Source organism: Ursus maritimus, unplaced genomic scaffold (assembly GCF_017311325.1).
Source record: "Ursus maritimus isolate PB19 unplaced genomic scaffold, ASM1731132v1 scaffold_8, whole genome shotgun sequence".
Lineage (NCBI taxonomy): Eukaryota > Metazoa > Chordata > Mammalia > Carnivora > Ursidae > Ursus > Ursus maritimus.
In genome coordinates, this window is record NW_024426996.1 from 25,943,109 (window position 1) to 25,956,277 (window position 13,169).

Here is a 13,169-nt window from a genome sequence, read left to right on the forward strand (position 1 = left end):
CTTAATTCTGCAACTTTCTTTCATACAGACTAAAAAAAAAATATTGCTAAAAATAAAGGCGGGTTTTAGAAAAGCTAATCTCATCTCTGACTGTTGGGCAATGTGGCAATAAATGGAGACAAGTTGCATGCAATGAGAAGAAGTGTAGGTGCAGGAAATGTGTGAGAAAAGACTACAAATCACTTTAAAACAAGACATTCAGAAACAGTGATTTGTCCAAAGTTGTAGGGGTGTTGGAAGCCATCACAATGTGATCCTTTAGCCACGTAGAGAAGGTTTGAGAGCAGTGAGAAGACATATCCATATCCATATTATGTAGCTATTTTTTCCATACGATATAATGTTAAATGAAAAAATATTCAGATAGAAAACTTTTTTTTTTAAGTAGATATACTCCCTGCCCTCACATATTCCCAGCCTCCCGCAGTATGAATATCCCATGTTAGCATGGTACATTTCTTGCAATCTACAAACATGCACTGACACATCATTGTCACCCAAAGTTTTATAGTCTACATTAGGGTCCACTCTTTGTGCTGTACATTCTATGTGTTTTGACAAATGTACAATGACATACATCTACTATTACAGTTTCTTACAGAATAGTGTCACTACCCTTAAAATCTGTGCTTTGTAAAACTTTTAAATAATAATAACATTTTAAAGACAAATATATGGGAGATGAGAATTAAATTGAGCAGCAAGGTTTAAGAGTGCTGACTCAGATTCCCTGCTCACTTATAGATTCATATTTCTTGCTTGCCCACAGGGCATACTACTGTCTTTTCCTATGATCTGGCCCTTTACTAGATTACTCTAGGTCCATTGGGCATGTTTTAACATTTGACCTAAATAACAGTGAAATAGGATTACTCGTGTCAGGGGATAGTTCTTTTTTTTTCATGAAAATTTAAAATTCATTAAAACATACTATATGCTGGCTAACTGAACATAATAAAAAAAATCGTGGGGGATGAGGCTTCACTTAACTCGATTCAAGAACAGTGAAATAAACATGTTAAGAATATCTAAATAGTTTCAACATATTCATATTTATGTTGGGGGAGGGCAGTCATTTAGAGTCCCAGACTCTCATATCTCCCGTACAGCAGCAGTGTGAATGTGTTAAGAAATCTCAGCACACCTGTTCCCCACAAAGCAACTATGGTAGTGGTGTGGTGGTATGGAGGGGGTTGTATATGTGAAAAATCAGGTTCTATGATTTTTTAAAAAGTGTAGCTATCTAAATGGGAGCAAAAATATTTAATGAAACATTTTTTAAATTTTTAAAAAGATTTTATTGAGAGAGAGAGAGCGTGCGCGAGTAGGGGGAGAAGCAGAGGGAGAGGTAAAGTAGAGGGCTGGATCCCACAACCCCAAGATCATGACCCAAACCCAAATCAAGAGTCAGACGCTCAACCAACTGAGCCACCCAGATGCCCCTTAATTTTTTTATTTAAATTCAATTTAGTTAACATATAGTATATTACTAGTTTCAGGAATAGAATTTAGTGATTCATCAGTTGCATAAAACACCTACTGCTCATTACATCAATTGCCCTCCTTAATGCCCATCACCCAGTTACCCCATCCCCCACCCACCACCCCTCCAGCACCCCTCAGTTTGTTCCCTACAGTTTAGAGTCTCTTATGCTTTGCCTCCCTCTGTTTTTATCTTATTTTATTTTTCCTTCCCTTCCCCTATGTTCATCTGTTTTGTTCTTAAATTCCACATATGAGTGAAATCATATGGTATTTTTCTTTGTCTGACTGACTGACTTCTCTTAGCATAATACCCTCTAGTTCCATCCATGTCATTGCAAATGGCAAGATTTCATTCCTTTTGATGGCTGAGTAATATTCCATTGTGTATATATACACCACATTTCTTTATCCATTCATCCATTAATGGACATCTGGGCTCTTTCCATAGTTTGGCTATTGTGGACATTGCTACTGTAAACACTGGGATGCGTATGTCCCTTCAAATCACTATTTTTGTATCCTTTGGGTAAATACCTAATAGTGTAATTGCTGGGTTGTAGGATAGTTCTATTTTTAACTTTTTGAGGAAACTCCATCCTGTTTTCCAGAGTGGCTGCATCAGTTTGCATTCCCACCAACAGTGTAAGAGGGTTCCCCTCTCTCTGCATCTTTGCCGACATCTGTTGTTTCCTGTCTTGTTTATTTTAGCTATTCTGACAGGTGTGAGGCGGTATCTCAGTGTGGTTTTGATTGTATTTCCCTGATGATGATTGATGTTGAGCATCTGTTCATGTGTCTATTAGTCATTTGCATGTCTTCTTTGGAGAAATGTCTGATAATGAAACATTTAAAGGGAAAAAAATGGTGCAGGGTAAAAAACATTCTAGGAAAAAAGACCTAATGATCTAAATAAAGCCCATCTCAGACTCTCATCGTCTTTTGTTCCTTTTAGTTTTGGGAGTATGCTCACTGGAGCAAGAGAATAAAAATGAAGGATACAGTATTGTTCAGTAATGAATGGGGCAAAAAAGGATTTCCATAGCATTCTTTTTTTTTTTTTAAAGATTTTATTTTTTTATTTGACAGAGATAGAGACAGCCAGTGAGAGAGGGAACACAAGCAGGGGGAGTGGGAGAGGAAGAAGCAGGCTCATAGCGGAGGAGCCTGATGTGGGGCTCGATCCCGTAACGCCGGGATCACGCCCTGAGCCAAAGGCAGACGCTTAACCGCTGTGCCACCCAGGCGCCCCTCCATAGCATTCTTTAAATAGGGATGATAGCTTTATCTGAAGATAGACAGACAGTTGTAGGGTTACAGCTGGGATAGACCATGTTCAGGGATAGTTTTGGAAAATAAAAGGCTGATATTTTAATTAAATACAAAATTGGAAGGTTAAAAAAGAGGAAATGATTGGTTGCGTTTTGCAGCGAGAAATAATAATTCTAAGAATACTTTTTCTGTTGTGTGTTTACCATCCACTTTCCTGTGAATTAAATGTGGGTGCTGTTGTCTTCCTCAGAGACATTGAACATAGACAGACATTGGAATGCCACCTTTTGGAATAATTTCCATTTTTTTTGGTAATGAGAAAGCAGGAAAGATTGGCTGTATGGAAATTTATATTCAGCTATAAATCCAGTATCTTTACTCTTGATTTTTAAAGGCAGTGATGAAAGGGAGCACAGCATGTGGTGAATTATGAATGAAGACATGAAAGGATTTCTTGGTCTGATGTGAAGCCAGTTCCGCCCCCACCCCACCCCATTTCTGGAGTTGTCTTGAGTCCATTATAAATATGATTCTAGTGAACCATACAAATATCTCCTTTGGAGTGTGGTGCACTGGCTTAATATGTATTCTATTCCTGAGATGCTTTTGTGCAAATAAGAAGTGCTACTTAATAAAAATGTGTACAATGGTATAAACTAAATATCAAGTCTTCAAAGTTCCTTTATGACATAGATTACCAACGCTGACTCTACTTCATTATTTATATAGAAAAAGCATGTGGATACGAGTGTGTGAGCAGCAGCAGAGGAGTGGGGAGAATCTTCCTGTTCACTTCAAAGATGTTAAGATATCAGGGACTGTTATCAGACTCCTTCTCCAAGATTTTTGGGGAAAGCTAACTAGCCAACTAAATAACAACAGTGCATGGATTCACTGAACTGGACACTTTGCTGTGAGTACTTTTCTGAATATACATTATACTTACCAAAGTTTACAATAAAAAATAGTGGAGAATACTTTGGGATTAACAGGCACCCAGGCCACTGGGATTAAGTCATTTTAAGCAATTAAGAAAGACGATTATTGATTGCTAGTTTCTGGTGAAAATAGGTAGGCAACTCAGCTGGAGATAGCTAACAACTGGTCCTAAAGCTTAGGATCCAGTTTGTTACAGGGGAGAAATGTTTTTGAGACTATCACTTATAAATATTCTCCAACATAGCTCTGGGTAAAAGTGTTCCACATTCCACCAGGAAGGGGACTGTAAAAATTGAGATAGCAATTTTGCTCTTTAGGTGCCAAACAAATACTTTTACACTTGGGGATAGATGCTTGTGTGCTGAAAGGAGAAATTTATCAAAGGTGAGATATGAGAATTAGTTTAAAAGGTTGGGAGCCAACAATGGTAGAAGCATGGCTGCCAGGAGAAAAGAATGCAAGTGACAGTAGCAAAAACAGAAGTGGTTGGAGGATATAATCCAAGGACAAAATGATCCCTGCAGGACTCAGTGACACCGAGAAGCGTTAAGGATTTGAAAGAATAATCCAGAGCTCAATACTCAAACACTACTAGGATTCTTTTTTTTTTTAAATTTAAATTCAATTAGCCAACGTATAGTATGTAATTGTTTCAGATGTAGTGTTCAATGATTCATCAGTTCCGTATAACACCCAGTGCTCATCACATCATGTGCCCTCGTTAATACCCATCACCCAGTTATCCCATCCCCCGATCCACCTCCCCTCCACCAATGCTCAGTTTGTTTCCCAGAGTCAAGAGTCTCTCATGGTTTGTCTCCTCTGATTTCTTCCCATTCAGTTTTCCCTTCCTTCCCCTATGATCCTCTGTGCTATTTCTTATATTCCACATGTGAGTGAAACCATATGATAATTGTCTTTCTCTGCTTGACTTATTTCACTTAGCATAATACCCTCTAGTTCTATTCACATCAGTGTAAATGGTAGGTATTCATCCTTTCTGATGGCTGAGTAATATTCCATTGTATATATAAACCATATCTTCTTTATCCATTCATCTGTTGAAGGACATCTTGGCTCCTTCCACAGTTTGGCTATTGTGGACACTGCTGCTATGAACATTGGGGTGTAGGCGCCCCTTTGTTTCACTACATCTGTATCTTTGGATAAATACCTAGTTGTGCAATCCTGGATTGTGGGTTAGCCCTATTTTTAACTTCCTGAGGAACCTCCATACTGTTTTCCAGAGTGGCTGCATCAGCTTGCATTCCCACCAATAGTATAAGAGGGTTCCCCTTTCTCCACATCCTCACCAACATCTGTTGTTTCCTGTCTTATTAATTTTAGCCATTCTAACTGGTGTAAGGTGGTGTCTCATTGTGGTTTTGATTTGTATTTCCCTGATGACAAGTGATGTGGAGCATTTTTTCATGTGTCTGTTAGCCATTTGTATGTCTTCTTTGAAGAAATGTCTGTTCATGTCTTCGACCCATGTCTTGACTTATTTGTTTTTTTGGGTGTTGAGTTTGATACGTTTTTTTTATAGATCTTGCATACCAGCCTTTAATCTGATGTGTCATTTGCAAATACCTTCTCCTATTCCATAGGTTGCCTTTTAGTTTCACCGACTGTTTACTTTGCTGTGCAGCAACTTTTTATCTTGATGAGGTCCCAATAGTTCATTTTTGCTTTTGTTTCCCCTGCCTTTAGGGACATGTCTTGCAAGAAGTTTCTGTGGCCGAGGTTGAAGCGATTCCTGCCTGTGTTTTCCTCGAGGATTTTGATGGATTGCTGTCTCACATTTAGGTCTTGATCCATTGTGAGTTTATCTTTCTGTATGGTGTAAGAGAATGGTCCAGTTTCATTCTTCTGCATGTGGCTGTCCAATTTTCCCAGCGCCATTTATTGAAGAGACTGTCTTTTTTCCATTGGATGTTCTTTCTTGCTTTGCCAAAGATTGGTTGACCATAGAGTTGAGGGTCCATTTCTGGGTTCTCTATTCTGTTGCACTGATCTATGTGTCTGTTTTTGTGCCAAGTACCGTACTGTCTTGATGATCACAGCTTTGTAATGTAGCTTGAAGTCAGGCATTGTGATGCCCCCAGCTTTGGTTTTCTTTTTCAACATTCCCTCTGGCTTTGCATTGAATGCACCACTAGGATTCTTATCTACACACTTGATTGTCTCTATAACTTCCTCCTACCCAAGATAGCCCTTCTCCTAGTGGGAAAACAGGGATCACATTCTTTTTTTTTTTTTTTAAGATTTTATTTATTTATCTATCAGAGAGGGCACGCACAAGCAGGGGGAACTGCAGGCAGAGGGAGAAGCAGGTAGAAGGAGAAGCAGGCTCCCCACTGAGCAAGGAGCTGAACGTGGGACTTGATCCCAAGACCCTGGGATCATGACCTGAGCCGAAAGCAGATATTTAACCGATTGAGCCACCCTGGCATTCCCAGGGATCACATTCTGATTGCCATTTTAATTGTCATCAAATCTTGGTTGTGCCCTGGATTGGAATGATTTCAGAATATAAGGTTTATATTTTAAATTAAAATAGAGTATGGAGGATGGACTTTATTTAAAATATGTATGTGTTTAATAAACATAAATGTATTTATTTATAAATAAAAAATATATAATTTATATTATAAATATATTTATTAGGGTATTGTGCTAAGTGTTGAGTGGAATACCAGGAAGTTAGGACCCAGTCTTATCTCTCAAGAAATCTAGTGAAAGAACTGATAACTATTAATCTGTTTCCAGGTTTTCAGTTCTAGGATTGGGTGGTAGTTTGTGTGGTGAATTATTCAAGATAAGTCAACTGCTGTAAAAACAAAACAACTCCCAAATTGAACTGCTTACATATCATACTTTATTGCAGATCAGTGAGGGTAGAAGGATAATTTAGGACCCTACACTCCTGTGTCATGCCTCTAACATCACATAAGGCCTTGGAGTCTTCTGTTGGATCCTCTGCATTCAGATAGGGGCCAGGACTGGAAGATTTTTATAGAGGCTAAGGCTGAATGTCACTTCTACTACATTCTAATGGCCACATGACCCACTGACTACAAGGGGCCTGAGAAATGCAGTCTTTCTGCATTTCCAGAGGAAAACAAAGTGGGATATAGGTGACACACAGCATAGTCTGTGCCATCAGAAGGGATCTCTTGGGCTGACGTTTTCTAATATCTGGGAGATTAAATTGTATTTGATCATCAGCCATTAAATTTCCCACCTTTTAAAGGAAATGGAAGCAGGGAAGACAATGAACACTTATCAGATATCTCCTGTATATATACATGAAGTCAATTAGCCCTTAAACAATCTGCTGAGATGGGTATGGTTCAGGATTACATATGTAGTTGCTGAGGCTGGGAGAGGTAGGCAGCTTGCTCAAGGACACCTAGCTAGAGATCGGTGGAATAAGTATTTAGATCCAGGTATCTGTTTCCAAGTCATTTATTCTCTCATTTTCTCTGAAGTAGAAGTTTGGCTAAGGATGAACAAATATTTGTTGAATTAATTAAAAAGATAAAAGAGTTGAGTTATGCAGAAATGCAAAAGTAAGCAATGAAGAAAAAAATTTAAGAAACATTTATCAGGTTCAATAATTTTTTAAGAAAGTAATGTGTGTGAAGCATGAGAGACTATGGACTCTGAGAAACAAACTGAGGGCTTCAGAGGGGAGGGGGGTGGGGGAATGGGATAGGCTGGTGATGGGTAGTAAGGAGGGCACGTATTGCATGGTGCACTGGGTGTTATACGCAACTAATGAATCATCGAACTTTACATAAAAAACCAGGGATGTACTGTACGGTGACTAACATAATATAATAAAAAAACATTAAAAAAAAAGAAAAGAAAAGGTACTCAGCACTTAGCTATTGTCCCACACTAAACCAAACCTAGGGAGCAGTGATTGGTTTTTTTGGTTTTTTTGAACCATTCATTCATTCAACAACTATTTAATGAAAGCCTAGCATGTGTGCATCATGACAATCAGGGATGAAGAAGATAGACGTAGTTCTTTCACGAAGCAAGCTTATACACACATGTGCCTTAAAAACCACCCTCATGTAGCCTTTGTTGGGTTTGGGCAGCCTTTTCTCTTCTTTAGGTGCTGCACTTGAAATCCACTAAGTAATATCTTTGTTCTTTCCAAGCCAAGTGGAGAACTCCTTCTTATAAAGTAGTATTTTGAGAATTTTTTCTGTGGGGAAGCACAGTAATGAGTTGTTCCACATTACTGAGGGCTTCCAAACACCAGTCTGCTTTTCTAGAAATTGTTGGATGGCTTCTCCCAGGCACAGGGGGGAGCTCAACATGTAAACATGTATCATATCCAAAAGCATCTTTGGAATGAGGTGGTTCAGTTGGTTCTCAGAGGTTGAAATGTATGTTTTCAGCTTTGCAAAATCAGCTTCCTTCACGCTTATATTCCTCCTTCTCAACCAAATGCTGTGATTTTGCACTTGCTAAATTTATCTGTGGCAGAAAGGAGACTATCCCTAAACCTGGGGATAAAGAGGAGGAAATGTCAGGCACTAGGCAAGATTTTTTCGTTAACTGCAGCCACTGAGTCCCTGAGTAAAAATCATACAAGGAAAATTCAACATTACAAAAGAATTGTCATTATTTGTTTTAAAGATAAGATTCTAATTATAATTTTAATACATGTTGAGGTACTAAAGTAATCTATAATACAATTTTTAAGTCAGATTATGTTTAATATATGCACTAGCCAATGTAGATATTCCTTCTAGATATAGACTGTCTCTTCCTGAAGTTTTCTAAAATGTCAGTTTGAAAAAGCACTTTTCTCCTGTTGAAATAATAATCAGATGTATTTACCATTTCTGTCGCTTTTAAAAATTATTAAATGCCATCAGTGTTTCTTGAATTTTTCCAGAAAGAGTCACTTTGTCTTATTGTATAGTTATTACTTCTTTTTCAGTCATTCAACAAATAATTATTCAGCATTTCCTCTGTGTCAGGTCCTGTACTATTTGCTTGGGAACCATCTATGAGCCAATTGGAAAAAGTCCTCACCCTTTATCTTGGTTCTGGCAGAGGGAGATAGACAATAAACAATAAGGGTATTAGGTAGACGACGTAGTTCACTTACTTAGGGGTAAGCCTCCTTCATTGAAAAGGTGACTGTAGAGCAAAGACTTGAAGACAATGAGGAAGTGGCCCAGTGGATACCTTGAGGGAGAGACTTTCAGACAGCAAGAGCTCTCATTGCAAAGGCCCTGAAGCAGAAACATGCTTGGCATACTTGAGGAACAGTGAGGAGATGGGTGCCCAGAGCAGAGAGCCTGGGGAGATGAGCTCAGAGTGGTAAAGTGGGCCAGATGGAGGGATTAGGTGGGTGTAGGCCATTGTAAAGATCTTGGCTTTTGTTCTAAAGGGAATGAGGACTCATTGCAGGTTTTATTTTCTTTTTTTAAATATCTATTTATTTACCTTAGAGAGGGAGAATGAGAACAAGTGGAGGCAGGAGCAGAGGGAGAGGAAGACAGGCAGACTCCCTGCTGAGTGGGGACCCAAAGACGCTGGCTTGATCCCAGAAACGTGAGACTGTGACCTGAGCCGAAATCAAGAGTTGGCGCTTAAACGACTGAGCCACCCAGGTTTTCCTCATTGCAAGTTTTTGACCATAATAGGAACATGATCTTTCCCTGTTTTCCTCTGTTCTTATGTTTCTTTGCTTTTGGACATTTTTATAATATTTGTAATAGTGTTATTAGTAGTCTCATTTTTATGGTCGTTAGTTATAGTTAGTAGTCTCTAGTCATGAGTAAATTCACATTTTAATCTGATATGTTGCCTACAAAATGCAAAATCAGATTCTGTGACAGCTTGGTTATGTAAGCAAACAATTCTTTATTTGTGGATTCTAAGCGGTTAGGGAATTTCTGTGTTCTGATTGGTTGACTTTGTGACTCAGTCCAAATATCAGTTCTGATGCACATTTGCAGAGTGCAGATTTTTGTAACCAACCTTACTGTGAAGTAATGTTTGTATTTTTTTTTTAAGATTTTATTTATTTGTCAGAGAGAGAGAGCATAAGCAGGGGGAGTGGCAGGCAGAGGGAAAAGCAGGCTCCCCACTGAGCAAGGAGCCCAATGAGGGACTCCCTCTCAGGGCACTGGGATCATGACCTGAGCCAAAGGCAGATGCTTAACTGACTCAGCCACCCAGTCATCCCTAATGTTTATATTATTTTGTAACTTTTCTGATTCTTTTTTTTTTTTAGATGGATCTCTGAGCATTTACATTTTAATAAACTTCCCCCCAGATGAATGCATTCTTCCTGCACACAGTGGCTCCCTTACATGTTTGAAAATACAAGCAAGTTTATATTTTGTATCTGATGCCCACTGCCCTTCTGTCAATGAAGTATGTGACTTCACATTCTATATTTTCCAGCTAGTTTCTGAGGTTGTTTTTGAATCTTGTCCCAGGCCAGTGGTCTGGAAAGGTTGTGGCCTGGTTCACCTCACGTTCATGGCTCGTAGTAAGGTGTGTGGATTGATGTGCTCTTGACTTAGAGCACTGGGCCCATCCAAGAAGAGAAGTGTAATTGTTTGCATATAAGGAGTTGAATGATTAGAGTATTGAACTAGTTCTTAGATATTTCTAGTAATGGAAGCAAATTTATTTTGGTAGCTGGTGAGATAAAGTGGTGTAGGGAGGGAAAAAGTTTTTCCCGATCTTAGGATACCTGGGTTGGTCTGAAAAGTAAACTGATAAAGACAGATTAATAGGATAAAAGCATAACTTTTTTTTTATTATGTTATGTTAGTCACCATACAGTACATCCTTAGCTTTTGATGTAGTGTTCCATGATTCCTTGTTTGTGTATAACACCCAGTGCTCCATGCAATACGTGCCCTCCTTAATACCCATCACTGGGCTAGCCCATCCCCCCACGCCCCTCCCCTCTAAAACCCTTCAGTTTGTTTCCCAGAGTTCATAGTCTGTCATGGCTCATCTCCCCCTCTGATTCCCCCCCTTCATTTTTCCCTTCTTCTCCTAGTGATCTCCCTGCTATTCCTTATGTTCCACAAATAAGTGAAATCGTATGATAATTGTCTTTTTCTGCTTGACTTATTTAACTTAGCATACTTATTAACTTTTTACATGTATATAGAAGCCCTCACAAGAGACTGAGGACTAAAAGAAATGACCAGAGCAGGAAGCTTTTGCACCTTTGAGGCAAAGAAACAATAAATTTGTGAAGAATTGACAAGACAGAGGGGTTTGGGTTTAGGATAGTCCTACTGGGGCTAGGTAGTTCTTATCTTCCTCGAGTAGGGCAAATTTAATAACGTTTGTTTACAGACTCCTCTGGTGCCAACTCTGGGCTGATAGGAATTTGTCTCTAGTAAAAGAATTTATTTTCTGCCTTTAGGTAAAAAACAGGGAGCTTTTTCCCCTGTATTTACAGCTTAAGTGTCTTTAATTCAAGATAATTTTTATGTTAAAGAGACGTATTTTGAGGTGACATATTCTGGTTTCCTTTGGTAGGTTACTGACAATCCCTGTACAAGCCTAAGACAAAAGTTAAGGGGACCCTCAATCTGCCCATCTGCAGGCCTTAGGCCATAGGCATGGAAGCAATCCTTGAATCTTCCATATGGTTCAACCCTCTCACCAGGAATAGGGGCTCCATCAAGGCTCAGAGGTAGTGTGATGATCCCAACTCCTTAACCTTGTCCTCTCTGCATATATCATGTTGGAGGCACTCAGCAGGACTAAAATCATGATCTTCATGAGCATTTGGCACTATTGACTTCATTGACACTTTCCTCCATAGAAAGTATTAAAAATTATATTTTATGGCTGTGTTGGTATAAAGACAAATATATTAACATTTTTTGTGATCTGAAAGTTTATTTTTTTTCTTCTGATTTCAAAAGAAATTAAAACGTGTTCATGGGCTACTAAACCTATGGTGGACCCTCGGCACTGAGCTACTACAGGACCTAATGGGCAAATCGGTACTGATTCTCCAGGAATGGCTGTGGTTGTGGAAGGAAGTTGAGGATTCAGGATCCTGGTCTCAGCTAAGTATGCTCAGGTAATCACTAACAAGTTGAACTTGAGAGAGGTCTAAAGGATTAAGCAAGGATCAAGCCTCCATAGATTGCTAAAAAATAGAATCTTCTAACAACTGTGAAGGGAAGTAACTGTTTTTGTTGCTGTTCATCTTTTTTTGTTCTTGTTGTTGTTTTTTGTTTTCTGTTTTTTTGTTTTTGATGTAAAGTTTGATGATTCATTAGTTGCATATAACACCCAGTGCACCATGCAATACGTGCCCTCCTTACTACCAATCACCAGCCTATCCCATTCCCCCACCCCATCCCCTCTGAAGCCCTCAGTTTGTTTTCCAGAGTCCATAGTCTCTCATGCTTCATTCCCCCTTCTGATTACCCCCCCTTTCTTTATCCCTTTCTTCTCCTACTGATCTTCCTAGTTCTTATGTTCCATAGATGAGAGAAACCATATGATATTTGTCTTTCTCTGCTTGACTTATTTCACTTAGCATTATCTCCTCCAGTCCCGTCCATGTTGCAGCAAATGTTGAGAACTCGTTCTTTCTGACTGCTGAGTAATATTCCATTGTACATATGGACCACAACTTCTTAATCCAGTCATCTGTTGAAGGGCATCTCGGCTCCTTCCACGATTTAGCTATTGTGGACAATGCTGCTGTGAACACTGGGGTGCATATGGCCCTTCTCTTCACTACGTCTGTATCTTTGGGGTAAATACCCAGTAGCGCAATGGCTGGGTCATAGGGGAGCTCAATTTTTAACTTTTTAAGGGACCTCCACACTGTTTTCCAGAGTGGTTGTACCAACTTGCATTCCCACCAACAATGTAGGAGGGATCCCCTTTCTCCACATCCTCTCCAGCAATTGTTGTTTCTTGCCTTGTCCATTTTTGCCATTCTAACTGGCGTAAGGTGGTATCTTAGTGTGGTTTTGATTTGAATTTCCCTGATGGCTAATGATTTTGAACATTTTTTCATGTGTCTGTTAGCCATTTGTATGTCTTCATTGGAAAAGTGTCTGTTCATATCTTCTGCCCATTTTTTGATTTGTTTATTTGTTTCTCGTGTATTGAGTTTGAGAAGTTCTTTGTAGATCTTGGATACCAGTCTTTTATCTGTAGTGTCATTTGCAAATATATTCTCCCATTCCGTGGGCTGCCTCTTAGTTTTTCTGACTGTTTCCTTGGCTGTGCAGAAGCTTTTTATCTTGATGAAGTCCCATAAATTCATTTTATCTTTTGTTTCTCTTGCCTTTGGGGATGTGTCATGAAAAAGGTTGCTTTGGCCGATGTCGTAGAGGTTGCTGCCTATGTTCTCCTCTAGAATTTTGATGGATTCCTGTCTCACATCGAGATGGATGGCCAGGGTGAATGAGACAGAAGAACGTGCGAATTGGATGGAGGAT

General features: G+C 39.2%; 1 long non-coding RNA gene across 7 annotated transcripts in view; it reads left to right on the forward strand.

Annotated features, from left to right (window-relative positions):
• The window catches only part of LOC103665302, a 150,385-nt gene that overhangs the window by 27,538 nt on the left and 109,678 nt on the right, over window positions 1-13,169 (forward strand). For all 7 annotated transcript variants that reach the window (XR_569259.2, XR_569261.2, XR_005833443.1 and 4 more), the window contains 3 exons: window positions 3,484-3,667; window positions 5,404-5,512; window positions 11,628-11,788. This is a non-coding gene — a long non-coding RNA (uncharacterized LOC103665302). The remainder of the gene's footprint in view (window positions 1-3,483; window positions 3,668-5,403; window positions 5,513-11,627; window positions 11,789-13,169) is intronic.